This window comes from Pinus tabuliformis, chromosome 4_2 (genome assembly GCF_031772625.1).
Source record: "Pinus tabuliformis cultivar Carrire ecotype Pingquan chromosome 4_2, CPIR1, whole genome shotgun sequence".
Taxonomy (NCBI): domain Eukaryota; kingdom Viridiplantae; phylum Streptophyta; class Pinopsida; order Pinales; family Pinaceae; genus Pinus; species Pinus tabuliformis.
In genome coordinates, this window is record NC_142304.1 from 921,584,768 (window position 1) to 921,611,513 (window position 26,746).

At 35.3% G+C, this 26,746-nt stretch overlaps 1 protein-coding gene across 2 annotated transcripts in view; it reads left to right on the forward strand.

Annotated features, from left to right (window-relative positions):
- The window catches only part of LOC149172693 (uncharacterized), a 32,249-nt gene continuing 5,503 nt past the window's right edge, over positions 1–26,746 (forward strand). For both annotated transcript variants that reach the window (XM_089424410.1, XM_089424409.1), the window contains exons 1-2: positions 1–423; positions 557–723. The gene's annotated coding sequence lies outside the window, so the exon portion shown is untranslated. The remainder of the gene's footprint in view (positions 424–556; positions 724–26,746) is intronic.

The window sequence follows — 26,746 nt, forward strand, 5'->3', positions numbered from 1 at the left end:
GTACGCACAGGGACCAGCGATGGCATAAATTATAATAGAAATTGACATGGGCCTACGAAAAGCACGTTACTTTTTAAAACATGGAGAAGAATTTCCCTTTTAGTCATCTGAAGAATTCCCTTAGTCACCTGGCTATCGACATGAAAGATATTTGTAAATTATAGAAACCTTAAGAACTTCGTACTGATTGATTGACATGAGTGTACGAGAAATACCTTCCAGTGTGGCAAAGATTTCAATGGCCTCCATATTAAATGATACTGTAAATTAAAGAAACCTTAAAAAATACTGACTGATTATTGACTGCAATGAATGGATGAGGAGTGATTGGGGGTTGTTAACGCGGCATTAAAGTCACTATCTAGAATGAATTTCTGCGAACTGGGCTTCACTTTACCTTCTGGTATTTCTTCTGGGCAATAAGTGAGTGACCCTGTTTCCTTGGTGTTTCTAAGACCGGCCTCTTTTCGTTGTAATTTCCATGATGTTGCGTTCGAACTAATCGATCATTTCTGTAAGTAATATTAATGTCTATATTCATTTTGGTTTTCTGCAGGCCTGGTGCGCAACTCTCCCATTTACTTCCTCTTCCTGTTCCTGTTCCTCGCGCTTAGAGTACTTCTGGATACCAGAGAAGCTGCCCCTAACATCGGTGGTTTGGGATCTTCACAAGATTGGCTTTCAAATCCCCTGCAAAAGGAAGAAAGCTCCCACCGAGTAAAGGTAAGCAAATTTGCAATTGCTTTCTTTGGGGTTTTGCAGGGTTATATAAATAGCAAAAGGTTGTGTGGGTTCATCTTTTACAGATTGAGTTTTCTTCTCAAAATATTTTGATTACAGATTTTCATGAAAAACCTCCTGAAATTTTGAACATAAGGAATGAAACCTTGAATGCAGTTGATGAAACATTCCTTCAGAAAACTTATTATCAGACTTGCATCGGTGATTACAACTTGCACAGTAACACATTTTGAATTTGTGGGGTTGATAGAAACTGTACTGATACTTTTATGTAAATTACTCATTTATCATTCACCGCCTTAACTTAGTTTTTAAAATGTAGCTTTTCCATAGTTTTGGATATAAACTTTATATTTTATGTTTTCGTTGTAAATTCAAATTGTATGTTTGAATTACAATTTGAATTTTTATATTTTATGTTTTCATTGTAAATTCAAATTGTATGTTTGAATTTATTTATTTATTGATTTTAAATCATATATTTGAACTGATATTACCGCATTTTTTCAATTTTTTGCAACAAAATTACAAACTGTATATGCCATATGGCATTCGCCATGGAGCTTATCAATAATTTTTCTGTCTGACTATTCCTTCTTTTGTGGGGGAGGATAATAACTGCCCACCTTTTACAAAATTTACAATTATCCCGTTTTAAAGAATATTATATACATCCCAAAATATCGTTACAGAAAGCTAAAAGAAATTCTAGAAACGAGATACATAATGCAGCAATAAATATTCATGTGTGATTTCAGAAAAATTGTTGAAAAAATGTTTTTGTTTTTGTTTTTCTTTAGTTTAGGTTATTCTAAATGTGCGTCTATCCAATCTTGCATTGAATATGCAGATTCTAAATGTGCTTCTATCTATATCCAATGTAGATACAATCTTGCATTGGATAGGGCATCTGCTTCTGTATTCCTGTACCTCTATAGGTGATCAAACGAAATCTGAGTAAAGTGAATAATCTAATGTTGTATTTTTTAAATATTCGGAGAAAAAGTATAATTGTGGATTCTTGCAGTTATTTTAATTCAATTAATGATATTTTGAGAGTCCCCATAAATATGAGTAGAGGGGATTCCCTGTGAGATAATGATTTGAAGTAATAGTTTAAGAACACAAATTGAGCTAAATTGGTTGAAACAGAGCTAATATTTGTATAGAAAGATATGGAAATTATGGAGAAAGATTAAGAATTCCACTTGCGCCTCCTAATGAGGGGGTACTTGTGCAGCCTCATCGAAGAATACCAAGTTGTGTCTGTTTGTATATCAGTAACAGGAGGATGATGAGAATGTAAAACAGGTTTCTGGAAAGAAACAATTTGTGCAATGGCCAGGTTTTGAATAGCAATCTTGGTTGTAGAAAGAGCCTTATCTTTGAAAATGGTGAAAATGTAAAATAGGTTTTTCGAAAGAATAATTTGTGCAATGGCTACGCTTTCAATAGCAATCTCTTGGTTGTAGAAAGAGCCTTATCTTTGAAGATGGTGAGAATGTAAGACAGGTTTCTAGAAAGAAATAATTTTTGCAATGGCTAGGCTTTGAATAGCAATCTTGGTTGTAGAAGGAGTCCAACCATATTCCCCAAACCACAATTAGCAAAAGCGCCTTGTGATGGGGTTTTGTCTAAGATGCAAACCATAAAGAAAGGCTTTCATCAATACTTTTAATTTTGATTTATTAATTATTTGAAAAAATATGTTTATTTAAAGGTTAAAGTAAGTTATAAAATTTTTGCCTTACAAAGTTTGATATTTCTGTACTTTGATAAATTTAAGATATAGTCTTAATAAGCTGAAATATTAAAATTGTGTGTTTCCTTTTGGAAGATTATGTACACCTTAATAAATAAGGTGTTTTGTCTTGTAAAGGAAATGGCCTCGTATTTAGATTTGGTATTTAACTAAATTTTAACTTTGAAATTAAATTATTATTATTATTATTTACATGGACTAGGTATCTCTGCATGCACTCAAAATGGTGGAGTAGCTCTAGCAATGAGTCCACCTCCTTGCAACTCAAAGGGAAGGTGGAGATCCAAGTTAATGATTATCCTTTGTAGTGGAAGGATGACAATAAATCATCCAAGGACATTCTATCTACATAGCGGCTCAATCCATTACTTGTATAGGTTTATGAGAGCCCCTATGATTATGCGAAATACAAGTATGCAACATTTTAAATCTAGGCTCATTTTTAGAGATGACAATGCTTTAGCTATGCATGGATACCATTGGGTTAGAGCACAAAATACTCAGTTTGACTAGAACTTAATTGGTTAGCATCTCAAACTCTTGTTCTTATCTTTATGTTTGTTGAATTAATAATTTCAACTGCAAGTTTATTTGATTTGCGATGCGATGAGATCGCAGATCGCATATCGCATGTGTGCTTGGATCCTCTGCTTTGTTCACTTGATTTCCCCGATTGCGATGGTGCGATGCGATCCGATCGCATATCGCAGATCGCACCATAAGCCTGTGCTCCATTTTTGTGTTCCGCCAAATGGGATTTCGCGATGCGACCTAAATAAAGTCAATGGTTGAAGTACAGGCGAGCAGCAAAAGAATTTGACGTGAAGTAAAAGTTCCTTTACCGCCAGTAAATGTCAGTAAAACAATAAATGCAATTTACTGTGGGTTGTTAAGTTTTTGGTGAAGTTTTTAATTTTATTTCAGCGGGAGTATGGGCACAAGTAAAAGCTGGTAAAAGCATTTAATTTTTATTATTTCTTTTACGGAAGCATGGCAAGTGAAAACGTGAAGTAATTTCCTTTTGTTGTCATATATATATGTAATGTTTTTTTTGTGTTTTCGTAATGAAATTGAAGAGTGAGGCACAACAGTGCGATGTAAAGAAGGAGCACGCAGCAGCCGTGAATGAAACAAGCAATAAATGTAAATGTAAAGTTTTTTTAAAACAGTGAATGTAAAAGAGATCTTTACACAGCAGTGTAAAATCTCAGGAGAAGACAGAGTAATTTCTGTTAAATGTTCTTGGTGAATCCCTCTGAGAGAGAGGAAGAAATTTGTAACAGCAGTTGCTTTTATTAATGAATAGGAATTTGTTGATGTGTGGAAATCTCTGTCTGCTCAGAAATTTTAAAGCTTCCCTGTGCTCAGATCCTGTGGAGAAAACAGAGCATTGTCTCTGTGTTTAGTCATTTTGTTTTTGGGATTTTGACAGAAAAATCTCCAACAGTGGTATCGGAGCTTTCTAGGCTCTTTGAAGGTGTCAAAGAAGCTGAAGGAAGGATTCTTACTGCAGCAACTTCTCCAGCAAAGTGAAGTCTCAGGCAAAGGAATCCAAGGTATTTCTCTTAAATACTTGACTATACTTGGAAGCATAGTTTAGAATGCAAGGAATGGCAAGCACCAGCAATAGCATGGGTATGCAGCTCCCACTATTTGATGGCAAAAACTATGATTATTGGGCAATAACCATGAAAGCCTTGTTTGCCTCACAAGATTTATGGGAAATAGTTGAAGATGGTTTTAGAGAACCAGCAGATGAAAATGAGTTCAATGCATTAACTGAGGGAGAGAAAGATCTGTTAAAGAGTTACAAGAAGAAGGATTCAAAAGCCCTCTTCTTCTTGTATCAAGCAGTGCATGGAAGCGTGTTTCCAAGGATAGCAGCTCAGCTAAGACATCCAAAGAAATATGGCAAACTCTCAAGACATCATATCAAGGCATGGAGAAAGTGAAGACAACAAAACTACAATTGCTGAGAAAAGATTTTGAGAATCTGTGCATGAAAGAGTCAGACAATATTGACTCATTCTTCGCTCAAGTAATTGGTCTGGTCACACAAATAAGATCTCATGGAGAGATACTTGAAGAAAGGAGGATTGTGGAGAAACTATTGAGGTGCCTACCCTCAAGGTTCCATGTGATTGTCACCACCATAGAAGAGACAAAGGATCTCTCAAACTTTTCAGTTGATGAGCTTCATGCATCACTGATCACACATGAGCAGAGGTTGAGTAGAAATGAAAACTCATCTCTAGAGCAAGCCTTCAAGACCCAGATGTCCTTTGGAAGAGGAAGAGGTCAAGGCAGAGCAAACAAGAGAGGAAAAGGCAGAAGCCAGAACAGAGGAGGAAGGAACAGTCCAGCAAATGCTCAAGGAAGAGGCAGCAATCCAAATCAGAACCAAGGTCAAGGCAGCAGCCAACAAGGAGGACAACATCATGCTCAAGGACAAAGGTATGAAAATCCAATGTCCAATGTTATTATTGTAAAAAATATGGGCATTATGCCAGTGAATTTGTAGGAAGAAGCAGCATGATGTGAATAATAGTTCTAGTGCAAATATCACTAGAGAAAATGTCAGCCATGATAATGTTTTGTTAGCTTGTAATATGGCTGAAACAAACAGTGAAGATATATGGTTTCTAGACTCTGGTTGCAGCAACCATATGACAGGAAACTTAGCCTTGTTTTATGCTTTAGATCAAAGTGTGAAGTCACAAGTCACACTTGGGACTAATAGCAAAATTTCTGTTATGGGTAAAGGAGAAGTTAAAATATTTACAAAGAAAGGAGAAAGGAAAACCATAACAGATGTCTATTATGTTCCTGGAATGAGATGTAACTTCTTGAGTATTGGACAGCTTGTTCGAAAGGGTTACAATGTCTTCTTTGAGAATGATGTATGCACCATCATGGATATAGCACCCAGCAAGCGATGCATTGCTGAAGTGAAGATGACAAGGAACAGGATGTTCCCTCTCAGAATAAGAGCAGAATTGAAAAACAAAGAAGTAATTGCAGCAGTTTCCCAAGAGGCTCTCCAAAGTGTGCCAAAGGATGAAAATTGGTTGTGCCACTTGAGATTTGGACATCTCAACTTTGGAGGTCTTAACTTGTTGAGCAGAAAAGGGATGGTAAGAGGATTACCATTGATAGAGAAACCAGACAGCCTTTGTGAAGGCAGCATATTGGGAAAACAACACAGAGAAAGTTTTCCAAGCGGGAAAAACATAAGGGCAAAAGCACCCTTAGAGATTGTCCACTCAGATTTATGTGGACCAATGCAAACCCCATCTTTAGCAGGCAGCCAATATTTTCTAACATTCATTGATGATTTTACAAGAAAAACTTGGGTTTATTTATTGAAGAATAAAAGTGAAGTGTTTGAAAAATTCTGAAATTTCAAAGCACTCGTGGAAAATGAAAGTGGGCTGCGCATCAAAGTTTTGAGAACAGACAGAGGAGGTGAGCATATCTCCAAGGAATTCCTACGGTTTTGCAGAGAAAATGGAATTCACAAGCAATTTACAGCGAGGTACACCCCACAGCAAAATGGAGTTGCTGAAAGGAAGAACAGGACCATCATGGATATGGCGAGGAGCATGTTGAAGGAAAAGCATTTGCCAAATGATTATTGGGCTGAAGCCGTAAACTGTCCAACATATATTTTGAATAGGTGTCCTACAAAAGTTGTGATGAACAAAGTGCCAGAAGAGGCATGGAGTGGGAGAAAGCAAGGAGTCACCCACACGAAAGTTTTTGGTTGTGTGGCTTATGCACACATTCCAGATCAGCTAAGGAAGAAGTTGGACAACAAAGGGGAGAAATGTATCTTCATTGGATACAGTGAGGAATCCAAAGATTACAGATTGTATATCCCATCCACCAAGAAGTTTTTTGTGAGCAGAGATGTTCAGTTTATTGAGGAGGAAGCTTGGGATGGAAGCATAGAGAAAACAATTAATGTTAAAAACTGTTTGTCTCATGATGAAGATGATGAGGAAATGGTAGAAATACATCCCCAAACAACAGCGCCAACATAAGGACAGCAATGAACACCCTTGAGGAGAAATGAGAGTGCTTCTCCAAGCACACCACAAGGAGGAAATTCAAGTGCATCTTCAAGCACTTGCACACCAAGTGAAAGAGGTAAGAAATTCAGAAACTTAAGTGACATTTATAATGAAGGAATGAATTCCTTATTTGCCTTGTATTGTCATGTTGATGATCCTATTCATTTCGAAGATGCTATTAAAGATAAGAAATGGATAGAAGCTATGGATGAGGAGATGAAAGCCATAGAAAGAAACAAGACATGGGATTTGGTTGAGCTACCAAAAGGTAAAGAAGTCATTGGAGTCAAATGGGTCTATAAGACCAAATGCAATGCTGAAGGCAAAATTGAAAGACACAAGGCAAGGCTGGTTGTTAAGGGATACAAGCAGCAATATGGAAGAGACTATGAGGAAACTTTCGCACCGGTTGCAAGAATGGAAATCGTGAGAGCAGTGTTGTCCATAGCAGCACAAAACAAATGGAAAGTCTACCAAATGGATGTGAAGTCGGCATTCCTAAATGGAGTGTTAAAGGAGGAGGTTTATATTGAGCAACCTCTAAGCTATGAGAAGAAAGGCCAAGAACACAAAGTTTGCAGATTGAAGAAAGCTCTTTATGGGCTGAAACAAGCGCCAAGAGCGTGGTACAGTAGGATAGATTCCTATCTACTGGAAAATGAATTTGACAAATGTGAGGGAGAACCCACTGTCTACATCAAAGAAAAGGATGGTAAAATTTTAATTGTTGTGTTGTATGTTGATGATGTGATTTTTACAGGTAATGATGACTACCTCATTGAAAACTTCAAATCAGTCATGAAAGAGGAATTTGAGATGACTGGCATGGGTTTGCTGAGATACTTCTTAGGAATAGAAGTAGATCAAAATGAAAATGGAATTTTCATCTCTCAAGCAAGATATGTAAATGAAGTGTTGGGCAGGTTTAATATGCAAGAGTGCAAAGCAGCAATCACTCCCACGGTAATGGGACTAACACTCAGCAAAGAGGACAGCAGCAAGGATTTTGATCCTAGCTTGTATAAGAGCATAGTTGGCAGCCTTATGTATTTAACTGCAACTAGGCCTGACATAATGTTTGTTGTTAGTTTGATTTCCAGATTCATGGAGAAGCCAAAAGAAGCACATTGGCAGGCAGCAAAAAGAATTCTGAGGTATGTCAAAGGTACAAAAAGATTTGGCATTTTGTATACTTTTTCAGAAAATTCAGATTTGGTTGGCTACACTGATAGCGATTGGGCTGGAAGTGGAGATGGTCGGAAAAGCACATCCGTTTATGTCCTTCACATGGGTTCAGGAGCAATTTCATGGGCTTTCAAGAAACAACCAATTGTGGCGTTGTCTACAGCAGAAGCAGAGTACGTGGCAGCTACAGCAGCATCGTGTCAAGCGGTTTGGATGAGGAGACCGTTAAGAAGTATATGCCAAAAGCAGGCAACAACAACAGTGATTTTTTGCGACAATAGTTCAACTATTGCGTTGTCCAAGAATTCTGTGTTTCACAAGCGAACGAAACACATTGATACAAGGTTTCACTACAACAGAGAATTGGTGAACAATGGAGAAATTGTTCTACAACATTGCAGGACTCAGGAACAGGTTGCAGACATTATGACAAAGCCATTAGACCATAAAAGTTTTGAGTTTTTAAGGAAGCGTCTGGGTATGATTAATAACCCAGCAGTTGAAATTAAAGTGGAGTGTTGAATTAATAATTTCAACTGCAAGTTTATTTGATTTGCGATGCGATGAGATCGCATATCGCATGTGTGCTTGGATCCTCCGCTTTGTTCACTTGATTTCCCCGATTGCGATGGTGCGATGCGATCCGATCGCATATCGCAGATCGCACCATAAGCCTGTGCTCCATTTTTGTGTTCTGCCAAATGGGATTTCGCGATGCGACCTAAATAAAGTCAATGGTTGAAGTACAGGCTAGCAGCAAAAGAATTTGACGTGAAGTAAAAGTTCCTTTACCGCCAGTAAATGTCAGTAAAACAGTAAATGCAATTTACTGTGGGTTGGTAAGTTTTTGGTGAAGTTTTTAATTTTATTTCAGCGGGAGTATGGGCACAAGTAAAAGCTGGTAAAAGCATTTAATTTTTATTATTTCTTTTACGGAAGCATGGAAAGTGAAAATGTGAAGTAATTTCCTTTTGTTGTCATATATATATGTAATGTTTTTTTTTTGTTTTCGTAATGAAATTGAAGAGTGAGGCACAACAGTGCGATGTAAAGAAGGAGCACGCAGCAGCCGTGAATGAAACAAGCAGTAAATGTAAATGTAAAGTTTTTTTTAAAACAACGAATGTAAAAGAGATCTTTACACACAACAGTGTAAAATCTCAGGAGAAGACAGAGTAATTTCTGTTAAATGTTCTTGGTGAATCCCTCTGAGAGAGAGGAAGAAATTTGTAACAGCAGTTGCTTTTATTAATGAATAGGAATTTGTTGATGTGTGGAAATCTCTGTCTGCTCAGAAATTTTAAAGCTTCCCTGTGCTAAGATCTTGTGGAGAAAACAGAGCATTGTCTCTTTGTTTAGTCATTTTGTTTTTGGGATTTTGACAGAAAAATCTCCAACAATGTTTACGGTTTTCTATGGGTTAACATGATTAGAATAGCTAGTTTTTAGTGGAGTGACGGTGATTCGACTTAGAATTGTGTTGTTGACAAGCCAAAGTTGTGGAGGTATCCCATTGCCTTATTCATCTTATTTTCAATATCTTTGTATAACCTCCTTAATTTAATCACTCATAAGGCAATTTTGTTTTTTCTATATAATCATTAACTTGGCTCTCCGCCTTCCTGTCATTTAATGGTTACTCTAGTTTGTGGTGACATTTATTTTTATTAATGTTGGCCTCTACCCTTTTCAATGGAGTGACGGTGATTCGACTTAGAATTGCGTTGTTGACAAGCCAAAGTTGTGGAGGTATCCCATTGCCTTATTCATCTTATTTTCAATATCTTTGTATAACCTCCTTAATTTAATCACTCATAAGGCAATTTTGTTTTTTCATATAATCATTAACTTGGCTCTCCGCCTTCCTCGCATTTAATGGTTACTCTAGTTTGTGCTGACATTTATTTTTATTAATGTTGGCCTCTACCCTTTAATTTCTTAGAGTTGCCAAGTGCATAGTCCTTGATTTACTCTTCAAATTGTAATTGATCTTTAACTTTTGCGATCCCTTTTGGCCATAGTGGAGATCCCCTTACACTCCCACTATGGTTGACAGGTTGATTGTTCCCTCATTTGTCAGGTGGTCCCAAACCTCTCTTGTCTAGTGCAAAGCCTAAAACCATGCCAAAGACTTTTCATTTGAAAATAGTGAACCTGGAGTTGTAAAAAACAACAAACTATTGGTCTGAAAGCACATGTCACAGTGGCATCGCATACTCAAACTCATCAATGCTTACCACATATATAGATATATGATGCGAATGAAACAAAGGACTTTCATAGTCAATTCTTAGCAAAAAGCAAAGGCGAGAAGTTAAAAATGGAAAAAAGTTATCAATAGAAAACAGACAACAAATGCCCAAAGATCATGTGGAAGTAGAGTTTGAAGGATGGATCCTTGACCTAGGTGTTGGGTGCTAAAAGGGGTCTTTAAAACACCTAATTGCCTCACATTAGTCATCAACCTGGGCAAGTCCTTTTATTCCAAGAGTGTACACAATATGTGCATGCTATGAATCCAGAGAGTAATGTTTCTTCAAAATGAAATATAAAACTTTGATACAAGAGTAAGTGGATGCATTATACAACTCAAAAACTACAACTGTTAATGGAAATATTACATCAAGACTTAATCTTCAACTGAAACCGTAATCAGATCTCAAACTGGAAATTCAAATGGAAATGATGTCAACCGAGAGTTCGGTAGTAGTAACCAATCTCTTCTAGTTGATTCTATCTAAATCACATTCAATCCCAATTAAGCAATTTATATGGAGATGAGGTCAACCGAGAGTTCAGTAGTGGTAACCAAACTCTTTCAGCTGATTAGATACTAACCACACTCTTATTGTAATCAACAAGGTTCACTGTCTTAACTGCTAATTAATTTAATCTACAATAAGCATAAATAGAATCAAATGACAATGCTGCGAAGCATGTAAAGAAAATGTACTAACTTCAATATAGGAAATCAGTAAATAGCAAACAAGATAAACTCACAGAAAATGGAAAAAATATCAAACCAATCAAACTTGTGTGAATTAGAAAGATATAACACAAAGGATAGCAATTTGATTCACCAGAGGCCGAGCCGTTACCCACCAGTGAATACTGTTGAGCTACTTCAGAGAATACGAATGAACAACAACGTAAATTATATATTAACCATTGAACTCAATTCTCATTACAATATGGTCGTGTTCCTCCAAAGCAAGAGTCTGTACTTTAAAATTACAATTTGAAATGAACAGAAAGTCGATCCCCTTTCCTCCTATAGTTTTTACTTTTATAGTCAGAAAGAGGTAAAAGATAAATGTGATCCCTTGGGATCGAGAGATACTGAGGGATTCACAACTGAATGCTATCTTCTGACACCCATCATATTTAGTGTTGATCTTCCTGATTTGTCCTCCGACTTGACCGCAACCAACCCGCATCATTCTTCCTTTGTTGGTTTATGTTGTTCCGTCTCTAGGGAACAACAACTGTTCCTTTTGTCGTTTCTCTGCATAAAAAGGAATAAGAGTTAGTTATGTGGCTAAATCTTAATCAAAAGTAGTTCATTCGTTTCTTATCATAATCCATCAATATGTTAGCATATCAAGATATGAAAGAGATAAGAATAGAGGAAAAAGGTGATGGAATTAAGAGTAAATACATACCCATTGTGTAACTCAACACTACGGTATTCTATAACATGTGTTAAAAAGGTATTTATGCTAACATATTTATACTGGTAGAATAAAGCCTTCATTGCTCAAATAATAAAGGAGAAAAGTAGCTATCACCAAAATATTCTACATAAGATGAATGCGATGGAAAGAAAATTTGATACCCTATGCAAACAAATTCTTGAATTTTGATATTATAATGCATATTCATTTAGAGAATCAAATTAAAAACGAAAAGGAAAATGACCAAGTTCTAGTTCATGAAAGACCCTCGTTGAAACCCAAGTTCTAATTCATAAAAGACCCTCATTGAAACCCAATTTCATACATGAAGACGATGAAAGACGATGAAACCTACATGGATTAGCAACGATGGCAAGCTCAAGGACACGAGTTATTAGATTAATTCCTACCATTTGCTGTGAGCTTGAAAGAAAAGAATTTGGAGTCCCTTCGATACCATGTTATATGGTTTTTGTCCTCTTGCTTTAAATAGCTTACAAAAGCATACATATAAACTCCCACATTTTATGATTTATGGTTAGACCTGTGATGAGGCAAAGCCATGACTTACTTTAACTTTTAATGGTCCTCGTTTATTTATAAGGTGGTAATTCCTATTATTTTTGTAAGCTTGAATGTAAGATTGAAAGAAAAGTTGAAGTCCCCTTGATACCATATTATATGCTTTTTTTTCCTCTTGTTTTGAATAGATTACAAAATCATAGATATAAATTCTCAATTTTATGATTTAATATTAGACTTGTGACAAGGCCAAGGCATGAGTTTCTTTAACTTATAATGGTCATAGTTTATTTATAAGGTGGCGGGTCATTAATAAAATTAAGGGTACTCATTTTTTTATATTATATTCATAAAAAGAGATATTAGCTTAAAAATATTATTATTATTTTAAAATGAATTATATTTTTATTAATATTTTTATACTATTTTATAGCATACATTTATCCTTGGATGGGGTGTTTCGCATGCGAGATGGTGGGGGTCAAGTTATCGCCATCCGTTTGGTCATTCGACCGAGGACGTAATAGCATACCCCCTTAGCTATTCATTCAACCACACCAGCTTCAGCATGGGGAACGACATAATTCTATGGTCCAATACCATGCAACTAAAACGCCACCCTTTCCCTTTGAACCTATATCAAATTTGCTTCACCTCGCAGATAAATTATTGCAAGATTGCTTGATCTCCTCGCCTTGTGCGACTGAGTAGACTTTGTTGCCACTAAGTATGGCATTCAATGTAACAGTCCACCTGACAAACAATCTTCTTGTCTAATTGCTTGATCTCCTAACCTCGTGTGACCAAGCAGACTCTATCGCTACCAAGTATGGAATTTTCCGTCATAGTCTTGATAATTCATAGCTCCACTATCACCAAAAAGCTTGGACAAAAGGATATTAGGCAGGGAAAAATTTAAGGATGGAATTTTATCATAAAGTTTAGAAACCTTGGTGAATCTTACTAGTCCCTAATATGCAAATTGTAAAATTTTTGGTAAAATTTTTGTAGAAATATTTAGATTTACAATGATTTTATATTAGTCAATATAATATTTTGGCGATTTTTAAGGTAAAATAATGTTGTACTATAAAATTTGGGCAAATCATTTTTGAAAGAAATGGAAACTGGCGATTTTTTTTTTTTTTTTGGAAAAAGCATGGAAAATTAGCCCACCTACGAATATTAGCCCCTATAATTTTCCCTAATATTAGGCAAGATGGGGCAATTCCAAAAGGATAATTCAGGTGCTTTGATAGTTCAGTTCTCGTCTAAACGAGGAAGCCTAGCTCTTGAGGGATAGATTATATTGGCTTAGTCCTCTGAGCCATGCTTGCAATGATCCAATGTTCATATATTTCTAGAAAAAAATCAGGGAAAGGAAAGCTAGCTCATTAGCAAGCTTTACTCCATGAAGCTGGAATTTTCCCTCCTTAACTTCAGCTGGAAACCCGACTCTCTTTGCAACAACATTTACTGTATAACGGTCTATCGAGCATCTCAGAACTGGCCTAAGCATTCTACAACGGTGAAAATGTATTACAAATTTACAATAGTCAGGTGGCTTTTCACCTAGGCATGTCTACCCTCCTCCTAGCTCTTTATTGCATCCTCTTTCATTGGTGTTCTTGCCTTGACTTTCACTCCTAGCAATAACATGGCCTTCTATTCTTAACTGTTGATGGCTAATCCCCTTCACTTCCATGGAGACTTCTCCCTCTCATGGCTCTTGGCTCTTTGTGGAGCTCTTTCTTGTTGGTTCTTTCGTTTGCTAGCACCCTCCCAGCGAATTTGTCTCTTGTTTGACGACTTACCTTTGTTTGTGTCATGGACTTGGCTTTGCTTTATTGTTATTGCCTTTACACATGTCAATATTTGTCTCTTCCTTGACACATAAGTATTGTTCCTTGGCCTTTCTCTCCTCCTCGTGTAGCCTCCATGTTATGCAAGTGAGTCTATGTCCATATGGCACAACATACTTTCAAGAATGGGCTCGTTGAGACAACATAGACAGACGAATTCCTCACAGGGTGGAGGAAGCATCAACTCGCTTTCAAGGACTTACCCTGTCTCCTATTAAGGAAGAACTCACTCATGTTGAACAAAAAGGAACCAACCTGAGGCACCTTTTCTCAAACATCGAGGTAATGATAGATTTGGTTGATTGGGTGCTTGATATAGGGCACACATGTGGGCGCTTCACTCAATATATGTGCATGATGGACTTGTACTAGCACATGAAATTCCTATTTAGCAAGGTTCTCCTTGATTGACATGCAAAGGGAGAGGACCTCCACCTCTCCATGGAACATTTAGATCGATACATGACAAACTTGAATCAATGATTGGTGTCCATAGAGAAGCACCTTGGCATCCCTCCTACTACTAGCTACTCACCGGGAAGAAACAAGGAGCGATCCAGGTTGCAACAACATATTCAATCCCCTCTTCGTAGTCTCCTCACTCTTGTTATGTCTTTGGTTTTCCAATTTCTTGTTTACATGTCTTTCTTTTATGGCCCTGAGGGCCCCCATATTAGCATAGGTATGGTATATTTTGAATTTTTGGGCAGTTTTTTGTCTATTGCCTCTCTTATGCATGTACATTTTTGGATATGGTTAGGTTCTCCTAGTGACCAGCCAATATAAAACCGAGTGTATTGTTTAAAAGGCAATACAAATATTTATTCCACAAAATAAATTAGTATACATTTAAAAATTTATTTGAATTATAATCATTTATAGATTATAAGCTTTATAATAAAATATTTTTGCTAAAAGGTTACTTATTGTAAAAATAATTTTCTTTTTCAAGTGGAAACTATACTTATATTTTATATAGAGATTATACATGTTTTAGTCCTTTGGGAACTATTTCTTAGCAATTCCCATTTCTTAACAACAAAGCGCAAAGCCATTAGATCAAAACTTAGCCTCAACAAAAGGACTCAAACCCATTACATCAAAACTTATCATGTAACATCATATGACTCGTGGAAATAGAACTTGGGTGAAAAAAATCCCAATCATTCCTTGCACCACCCAACTAAACTCAATTATTCTATATATATACTTATAAATTATAATTTTTTTATAATTACATATTTATAATAAAAAATTATTTATAATAAAAAATTATTTATAATAAAAACAATTAAAATTAAACCGAGTAAAATCATTTTTAACATCTCTAAATTTGAGATAGAGATTCATTTAATACCCACGACTTTAACTTTTTACAATGACACTTCGAAGGAGGTAGAACCCTCATCTTTTATTTTTAATCATTATCTTTTAACTTTATTCAAATAGGATTCTAACTTTGCCTTTGCTCAATCATATGTATACAATAGAGATTGGAGAAATTTAATACTAATAAATAACTTTTTCAAATATCATAAATTATACATATTTTATAATAAAAAAAATCATTTTTGACCTTTATGATTTTAAATAAATAATAACTTTCATCATTACATTACAATGATTTAATAACTAACTTTTACTATTATGTTTTAGATTATATATTCGATTGTGTTTTCGGCAATAATGGAATAAATTTCTAAAACTTGGTCTTTTTTAGTCGATCAATATCGTTTTCAGTATACGGAGGGATATAAACATGGGACAGATTAGGTTATTCCCTTTTTCTACATGGTTTACCAAATATTTTTAAAATAATTATTAATCAACTATTTTAATATCTAAATTATTATTTAATCATACTTTTATAATATTATTAATATAATTATTAATTAATAAATATTTAATTATAAATTAAAATTTAAATAAATTGTGAAATTAAAGCTTTAGGTTTTTATTCATTAAATAAGAAAAGTAAATATTTTAATATTTTTATTCATTAAAATAAGAAAAATGAATATTTTAGTGTTATAAATTTATCTTAAATCTAAATTTATCAAGTGAAAATAAATCCAATTTTTTAAAGTGTATTTTTCTTATAAAATATAAAAAAGATGTTTACACTTGAAGAGCTCTGTTCTATGAATATCATTTTCACTATACCTAGGGATATAAACATGGGACAAATTAGATTAATCCTTTTTTCTATATGGTTTACCAAACATTTTTAAAATAATTATTAATCAACTATTATTTAATCGTATATTAATATCTAAATTATTATTTAATCATATTTTAATAATATTATTAATATACTTATTATTTAATTAATATTTAATTATAAATTAAAATCGAAATAAATTTTGAAATTAAAGATTTATGTTTTTATTCCTTAAAATAAGAAAAATAAATATTTTAATGTTATAGATTTATCTTAAGTCTAGATTTATCAAGTGAGGATAAATCCAATCTTTTAAGGTGCAAATTTCTTTTAAAATATAAAATATAAAAAAAATGTTTACACTTGGAGAACTTTGTTCTATCTTTACATTTAATAAATTAGAATTAAGATAGATGTATGTTGGCTCACCATTTGTTAACTCCTTGCTAAGCATGAAAAGAATTCAGCATCTCTTTAATTTTGACAATTACCCCAAAAAATGTGTTAGATCATAAGGATACGAAATCTCTTTCTCTACACACAGATATCTTTGATATTGAAACACACACACATGTATATACAGATACATGATATTGAAATATTTTATTTAATGTGCATATTTAAATATATGCACCTCTAGCATATTGAGAAGTAAGAAATAATTAAAATTTTCAATGAAAGAACTACACATCTCATTCATTCTAAAAAATAAAAAGTACTTGTAGAAGAAATATCAATTATTTTATCTCTATATATAAAGTTGATGTAAGGTTATGTTATTTAAAGTAGATATAGATATTGAACTAATCACACATTTCTCATACTAGAAAGTAAAAAGCACTTATGGAACAAATTATTATTTTTTAGCTATCATTTACTTTATCTCTCTTTATATGTGAAATTCATGTAAAACAATGTTACCTAAGGTGGACATTGAAGGTTTTATTTCTAGTGGATATTGATTTATTTATTTTTGTGGAGTTTTCAAGATTTTATCTTCGTTAACTTTTAAAAAAATTTTAAATATAGGTATTTTTTATTTCTTTTAATGTAATATTATTATAAAACATCTACCTATCTCATACTTTGTTGTATTCACATTTTTTTATGTAATATTTTTTTGTGAGTTAAGTTTTGTATTACCTTCGAAATTCAAGATAGATCATTGATAAACCTTTGTTCAAAAATAAATTGGCCTAGATCCACCACAAAGGAAACCATATTTCTTGGTTGATAATAAGAGAGACATAGAATCAACAGAAAGAAATGACAAACAACCAAAACGGTGCCATATCATAACATGATTATAAGATAAAACAAAAAAACTACAAAACAACATACTCAAGAATCTAATGATTTCATAGGAGCAAGGTCCCCTGCACTTGTACCAGCTGGTGCAAAGGGCTTGAGCTCACATTGGAGGTGACTCTCCAAGTGAACCAAGCAAGCACCTAATCCCTCCAGACAATACCATTAATAATGTTGCACCATTTGGATCTCGTTCAGGGATGAAATGATATCATTCCTATCTTTATGTTTCTCTTTCATAACTCAGCTTAATAAAGTTTTTAGCTGCTAGAATAGGGTGATAGAATGTAGGCATTGGTTCCTTCTTCCTGTGGTATGACTAGGGTTAGGGAGAAAATTAGAGACCTCCTTGATAACTTTTGAAGCTAAATAGGCCTAGCGATCACTAATGGCATAGGTCTCCAACTGATGAATCTCCTCTGAAATGTTGGGAGAAGTCGATGAGTAATAAATGGAAGCCACTTCCTAGGCCTGGGTCTGAGCACGTGGTTGACATTGTTGGCTACTCCAACTAGCCCCGCTATGACTACCCATCATCTCACGAGGCATATAGGTCAAATAAAAAGGATACGAGACCTAAAACCAAGGCCTTACTTGACTCCCCCAAAGAGATAAAAATCCAACCAAGCTCCCCTTGACTACGAACTAATGAAAGTAGAGACAACAGAGTCCCACGAGCCACCCAAAAGAAACAACAAACCAATATAGAATTGACTTAGGAAATGATTCCTTGCATCAACTCCAAATAACCATGCAACGATAGGGTGCAAGGTGTAGGACAGGGCTAGACAAAAGAGTAGGAAACCAACAATATTAAGCCATAAAATCCCCAAAAGGAGAGGGAAAGGACCAAAAATTGAAGATATCACAGGAACCACCAAATACCTTGAGATCCAAAAGAGAAGGAGACTTCAGGGGTACTGTAGGAGGACTATTGGAAAGGAACCACTCACAAATATAAAAACGAAGATAAAATTCATAAAGTACGAGGAAACCAGTACCCAAAAACTACTACCTACGATTGTCGGGGTGGACAGAATCCTTAGTGTTGGTGTTTGATTGATGGTGCCAACAAAATATTCTTTAAGATGTTGTAGACTCCATGGAATTTCCGCTGACAACTTCAAGATTTAGTACTGAGTTGCCACCCACTCCTTTGAATGGACAAAGTGAGCGCCCGAAATTCGAAAGAAGAAGAATTTGTATGCAGTCGTGGGTTACGACTATTGTTGTACCATAGGCATGCGACCCTCGCATTGAGAAAGATAGAAAATTACTCCGTGACTTAGCCAAGTTGTCCTCGGCTTCAAAATCCATTGTCTTGAGCAGATGAAAATATAATCCCTGCAGCGACGGGGGTGGAATCCAAACCAAACATGAATACCATAATATATGCAATAAGAAATCAATTCGTGGGCCTTACAAAGAATGAACCATCACACCAAAGGAAATAAAGCCTCACATGCTTTGTGCATGGGAGGGGTTGGCCATGCAACACTCCCCCACCTTAACGCAGTGGGAGGTGGTGGGGTGGCGAGCACCCTTCTCAACCTATGCTAACACTTGTCCTTGTGCCATATATTTTTTAAGTAATATGAAATGATATATAAAATAATTTTAAATTATTGAAATAAGAAAAAGGAGATTCCTCACATCTGAATATAGTTTTTTTCGTAGGCCAAAATATTTTATTAATTCATAAAAAAAGTTACAACATATAGACACGAAGCTCACTGCTCTCCCGACTTCACTCTAACCGGATTTGTTAGCTAGGAGAGCGGTACAAAAATTGAGTAGTAAGTGTCATTTTTTACATGATCTCCAGAGACAAAAAAGGTAGATTGCCTAAAATACATGATGAACGATAAAACAACCAACATACAACATAAGTCAAAGGTGAATGTTTGGTGCTTGACTAGCACCCGAAGCTGCAATAGGGCTAGGATCCCTCTGAGCATGAAATTCAATGTAAGTTAGTCGTGCCTTCATCTCTTCCAATAGTTCATTATTTTGGCGCTGGCACTGAGACAAGTACACTAGATGGTCCAACATGTCCGATTATACTAAATCTCATTGAGGAATGCAATCACTTCATTCTTGTCATCATAACATTGCTTCCAAAGGTCTTCTACAAAAATCGATATGTTGTGCACCTACTCAACGATAGATTCTATTGTGGGTGGCTGCTCTACTCGACTTGATGATTGGGCTTGAACCTAAGCCACTTCCCCCACCATATCCATGCCACCAGTCGCATTCGCATTCGCCACTCCCGCCCTACCAGTGCGCTTGCCTGGTTGGCCTCGAGGTCTTGCTCCCTGCTAGGCTCGACCTCATTAGCACAAAATGGACATTGTATCTCCAAGACACCAGGAAGGGGTATTCAAATTAGAGGTAAGCAAACCACTTCTCTAGTTCTCACTACTCCACATCTCCAAATAAGGCTAAGCCACACTATGGTTCCAATGTCTCCTGACATGTCCAACGCACCAAGATTGACACTAGCCCTTGCAGAATCCAATTAACACCAATGTCGAGAAGGGAATTCTCTGTGGAATCACTAAGACGACAATTCCATTCAATCGTGTTCCTCGAATACCCAAATTCAAAGCTTCGTAGTAAAACTCACGTTCCCATTGCAAAGACTGAACTAAGCATACCAACCACGTTCCAACCCCAGGACCAAAATGGGAATTGAAATAAACAGGAGGTACCAAACTTACCACTACACCACTAAGGGTTCAAAAGTCTATCCAAGAATTGAGCTTTTCATAATGAAGTTGCACAACAAGAGCTCCCACCAATGATTCAAGAGGGCATTTCAAGCATCCACGAACCCGCTCCCCTGGATCCCACACTGCCTTGAAATGCACTCAACCATGCACATAGCCAAGATACATACGCTAGCGACAATCACCAACCAAGACAAAGCTTCCAAAACCAATGAACATGCATAGGTGTTCTTGTGCATACTCGACATTTGTAAATCCTCCCTCCCTATCGTCCATACCAAGAGATAAAAAACATGTGCAATTGTAGATCATCCAAGGCTTTAAACGAGCATTCACCTTCTCGATAGTTCGACCATTTCAGCACCACTTGGCATGGCTACCCTGCCACTTCGAAACATGCGTAATTCCCCATTAATCCGCCCATTGTGAACCATACGTTGTCCCCTCCGTTCATCCACCCCGTGAGGGTCACGTCCTAACAAATTTTAATATTATTAATTTTTCTATTTTTATTCAATTCAAATATTATTTGAAATGCTATATAAAATAGTCAAAGGATATTTAGCTTAAGTGTTTGGTGAACAATTGATTTGTCGAGTTGTGAGTTCAAATCTCGAGAGATTAAGTGATTTTTAGTTAGCATATTTATGACAATTATGAAATAATTATATTTAGTGTAATAGTGAGGATCCATCTTTTCAAATTATAAATTCCCCCAAAATATTTTATAATACAAATGTAAATAACTATAATATATTAAAAAATTAACAATCACAGTGAAAATTGTCCACAATTATTTAAAAATTAATTAATGAAAAACTAATAATTATAATATTTATTATTTTTTAATTATTTTAATTTTATAACAAATTATTTTAATTTCAATTAATTATTAAAAAACTAATATCTAATTATTTTATTTTAATTTCTGCAAAAAGTAATATTTAAATAAACTGATATCAGTGAAAGTTTATGTGAAACTATTTATAATATATTAAAAAATAAACTGATATCATTAAAAGTTTATACGAAACTACTATTTATAATATATTAAAAAATTAACCATCACAGTAAAAAAATTGTCCACAATTATTTAAAAATTAATTAATGGAAAACTAATAATTATAATATTTATTTATTTTTTGATTATTTTAATTTTATAACAAATTATTTTAATTTCAATTAATTAAAAAAAACTAATTATTTTTATTTTAATTTCGAGAAAAATAATATTTAAATGAACTGATATCATTAAAAGTTTATGTGAAACTACTTTGAATTTTTAAATGGATAATTTTGAAATCTCAGCGGAGAAGTTGAGAAGGGAGCCATCTTTGAAGTTCAAAGGTAAGCGAATTGATATCATTAAAAGTCTATGAGAAACTACTTTGATTTTTTAAATAGATAAAAGAGAGAAGTTGAGGAGAGAGCTATCTTTGAGGTTCAACATTGATAACAAATTATTTTAAATTGTGAGAAAAAGTGACATCATTGAAACTTTACAAGAAATTATTTTTATTTTTAAATAAATATATTTGAAATTTTATGTGAGGAGTTATTTTTATTTCTAAACAAATATATTTGAAATTTTATAGGAATTAAGGATGAGAATTAAATTATCTTAGAAATCAATTAAGTTAAACTAAATTTTACAAAATCTTGATAATTTACTCTTCTAATAAGTTAACCCCAATCTAAATTTAATTTTATGATAACTTCAAATTTTTTATTTAATTTAATATATTTTAATTTTTTAATGAATTAAATACTACTAAATATAAACTTTCTGCACAATGTATTTTAATTTTTTATTTTTTCTAATAAAATACATTTTAATTTTTTTTCCCTTCTAATAATTAATATGATCTATATGATGTAATTTGATCTCTCTAATAATTTTTTTGAATTCCTGTAAATGATTTTTATTATAATGAAAAGAGATTATATTGAGACTTGCAAAAAGAGACTTGCCAAAATGACACTAGTACAAGAGTCAAGACGAAAAGTAGATTGCAGTTATGTATTTCTTTCATCACGGCATAATTGTGTTTTCAGTTGAAGGAACATAGAAAAAATAGAGTTACAATATTTTTACTTGACAGCCAAAAAAAATTTGTAAATAGTTACTATTTCTATTCAAAAAGACAGGAGTCACCATATATGCCACAAAGAGTTACATGCCATATAACTATACTAAAAAAAAGACGAGGAACTACAAAATTGATGTTGCCAGGGGATCAACAGAAAACGATGCCAAGAGTGCAACTAGAACAAGAGTCGGGAATGCCATGGCTACCAAGGAGAACAAAATCCAAGAGTGCAACAGGTAGTAGCCAACCAGACCAACGACATCATCATCATTTGCAAAATGAGAGTGATTAAAGGAGGCTAGTAAAAAATGAGAACCAGTGAAGGAGGTGTTGAATTTTGTTGAAAAGGGGTAGTGATGGGGGGTGCCCTAACCAAAGGCACTTCATTTATAACCGTAGGAGCCTCACAATCCTCCACATGGTCCTCCATTGATTCAGTATCCGAAGTAGAGGTTACGTATTTCTCCACTCTAGCGATTCTAGTGTCAATTCCATTAACGTTGAAGCAAAGATTCCTTAGTATCCTTTTGATGTTTTCCTATCTTACAAACAATCGCTAATTATCGACCTATTTGTCCTTTATATCCACGAGTAAAAAGATGTCAAGTTATGAGAGTGAAGAAAGTGTAGGCCGCATTTTTTGAACCGCCTTTGGTGATTCAATGTCCAGAGACTTCAAAATCAGAAAAATAAAATACCCTCCAAACTCTTTCGACTCTAATAATAGGATGTCAGTCAATAGATAAATTTGAGGTGTTACTAATCTAGAAGCTCATTTTATAGAGCGATAAAGTAAATGATTTTTTTAATTATAGCCTACTTGGGTTGAGTTTTCCAGCTTCAAGTTTGGCGGCACGAATTTAGAGGTATAGTACAAGACAGTGTTGCGCGAGAGCGCCCCCTCCCCCGAACCCGTTCCCAATCTGCGCTTCGGGCGAGAGCGAGTCGGGAGCATGCTCCCGAAAAAATATTTGCGCTCCCTACCAAAACAAGGAGAGACATTGGGAGCGTTGCTCTCGGAGCAGCGAAAAATAAAGCCCAGGAGCGATTGCTCCCGATCGCTCTCGGAGCGATGCGCACTACTGCCGGGAGCGAAAAGTGCGGAAAAAAAATCCAGATGTGAAAAAAATTGTTCTAAATTTTTTTTTGGTTATATAAGGGCTTGGAGGGAATTTTTATGTCATTGTGACTTGAGAGAGTTGGAGGAGAGCTAAGGAGCTTGTGCAAAGGAGCGAGGAGGAGCAAGAAGCGAGCGCTAAGGAGCAAGGAGCAAGCTTGCAAGGAGGTTAGTAACTTAGTAATTTAGTAGGTTAGTAAAGTTATAACTTATTTCTAGACACTAGAGTAATGAATGATGAATCTAAATAAATAAAATTAATAAATAGTAAATAGTAAATACATTTTTAATTTTCTCATTCCCATTCCTATTAGATTTTGCAGATTCAAAACTACAAATTTCAAACATCATGGACCTCGTTATATTTCTTGGCATTTTTTTCTTCTTGGTCCCTTTTCTGGTTATTATGGTGCTAGAGAGTGGGAAAAGGATGGGTCAAAATGAAAAGGGGGATGAAGAAGGGGGACAAAGTGGATTTGATGAAAACCTCGGTGAGGAGGAGCTGGAGGAGGGTGAACATGACTCTCAAAAAACTAAACAAGACCAAACCCCATTGCAGGCTTGAAGCAGGGAAAGCGGGTGGAACCACTAAATTTCATTGCCCCCATTGCAACAATAATTACATAGGTTCATACACCCGTGCTAGAAAACACCTCTGTGGGAAAAGACCATGGGATGGAGATAAACAAATAGGAATCAAAACTTGTGTAGCTGTGTCAGCAACAGATAGAGCCAAATACATAAGAGAAGAGGAGGAAGCCCAATACAAATCTAAAAAATCAGGGGGTTTCTTTGAACCAAGCTCACAATCACAAGCACAAAGAACTCCTTTAACATCCTCCCAAGGCAGTGGATACGGAGACATAGGGTCAACACCTTCAAGGCATAGAACCATATGAGATTTCCTTGATGAGGGGTGTAGGAATGATGTGGATTCAACAATTTACAAGTTTCTCTATGCATGTGGGATACCATTCAATGTTCTTCGCTCACCTTATTGGCACGAAATGGTTTCTGCCATAAATGATGCCCCTAAAGGATACAAGAGCCTTGGGTATGACAAGGTAAGAACCGTTGGACTTGATCATGAAAAATAAAAAATATCACATTCTTTGAATAGAATGACAAGTTTTTGCACTGACCATGGGGTGTCCATTGTATCTGATGGATGGACAAATGTAAAAGGCAAGCCATTGATAAGTGTTCTTGTTGTGTCTGTTAGTGGTGCCATCTTTCTAAATGCATATGATTACTCAGAGAAGTGCAAGACCGGCATCAACATTGCAGAAGCATTACTTGAAACAATTGACCGTATTGGGCCATACAATGTCATCTAAGTCATCACTGATAATGCTCCTAACTGTAAGGCAGCGAGAGCAACTATTGAGGATAAATACCCCAACATATTTTGGTTTGGGTGTTTGGTTCACACATTGAACCTTTTGATGCATGATGTTGTTAAGAACAAAAATGAACAATACAAATGGATTGGTGATTTGTACAAGAATGGCAAACAAATGATAATTTTTTTTACAAATCATAGCAATACCCATGGCCTTTTCCGTAGTCACTCAAGATTGGAGTTGTTGAAGATTGCGAGGATTAGATTTGGTAGCTATTACCTCACCTTCAGGCGCCTTTTGAAGGTAAGAGAGTCATTGGTTAGCATGGTAGCAAGTCCACACTGGCAGGTATTAAAGGAAAGGGCTACAAATGCAGCTGACAGGTGAGGTTTTGAACTGGTGGAGGAGGCTTCTCTTGATGGTAATTTTCGGTCAAGTGTGAGGCAAGTATTGGATTTCACCAAGCCCATTTATCACATGATTTGGTTTGCAGATGCAGATAAACCAGTGATTAGCGAGGTGTATGAGCAGATGGATACCATGTTGGGGCAAATAAAAGATATTGTTCATAACAATGATCCCGACTTGTACAAACTTATTCATGATTGTGTGTGTGTACCGTGGAATAAACTTAATCTTCCACTACATTGCTTGGCGTATATCCTTACGCCAAAATACTACTCTACATCTTGGTTGGGCCAACCTGCACGAGGGGATGGGGTTAGGACCAAACCCCATTTAGATGAAGAGGTAACTAGAGAATTTTTGGATGCATTAGAAAAGTTGATACCTGACAGGGAGGAATGTGCAGCTGTGCGCCTTGAAATAGGCAAATACTTTAGTGGCACTGGTTTGTTTGGTGTCTTCCATGCAATGGAAGACAATGGAAGACAGAGACATATTTGATTCTCTCGCATGGTGGGAATCATATGGCGGCTAGGGACTTTTGCCAAAATTGGAAAAAAAATTTCTATCACAGGTTGTAAATACTTCTTCTGCAGAGGTGTTGGAGCACCTACAACTTTATACATAATGTGAAAAGAACAGACTCAATGAAGACCAGGCAGAAAGCTTGGTTTATGTGCACTACAACTTGAGGTTGTTGAGTCATTATTGTGACCAGGTTTATGAGGATCCAACATACAAAATTTGGGACAACCACCGAGAGGATGACAATTCGGAGGATGGCACTATACATCTTGAAGAACTGGAAGAGGAACTTATAAGGGATGAAGATGAAGTAGCTGTAGCAGCCATGCCACTTCCACCATCCAGTAGCAGCACTCGAGTTCCGAGTCTTGTTCCTTTGCTATCGCCACCTCCATCTACGCCCTCACGTGGAGAGCACGTGCCTTCTAGTTCTAGTCGTCGGTCTGTGCGGGAGACTCCTAGAAGACCACCACGACCTGCTCATACATGAGACTCTCGTGGCAAGGGCCACATGTAGTAGTAGATAATAGATTTACAGTTTACTTGTCTTTTCTAGTTTCTATTAGTTTTCATAATTGTTGAGTCTCGAGTCCTTGACTCTTGACTCTTGACTCTTTCATATCATAATGATATTTTTTGTAAACAATATATGACTGTGACAATGAAAGTTTGAAGTTTGAAATTGGCAATTATAATTCATTGGTAATGATTGTGAATTATGAATATGATGCTTCGTGAAAGACTAAAGTTGTTTCATTTCATTTCATTATTTATAATTCATTTTATAAAATTTCATTTCATGTTAATAGTTATAACTTAGACTTAGCTTACAAGTTTGTAATGGTTAAACTTAGCTTACAAGTACAACTTTGGTGATCAATGATGATAAATGTTATATATTGAATTTTCAATTTTGAAAGCTTGAAGTTGAAACTTTAAGATTGAATTTGATGATCATGATTCACGAGACTCAATATGTTGCAGTGGTAATATGTATGTTACTAACTTGTGGACGTGGTTGATGAAGATTATAACTTCTAGATGATTGATGTGATATGGTTCAATGGTCAATCTATGTTTTTTTTTATGTTTTTTATATCTGATTCATCATTCTACATGTTTTTGTTGACATATATGTATCAAAATATAAAAATAATAAAAATATATATATATTTTTAAAAAATCTCTCCGGGATTCGCTCCCAAACCGGGAGGTTTTGAAAATGTCGCTCCCACACCCGTTTTCG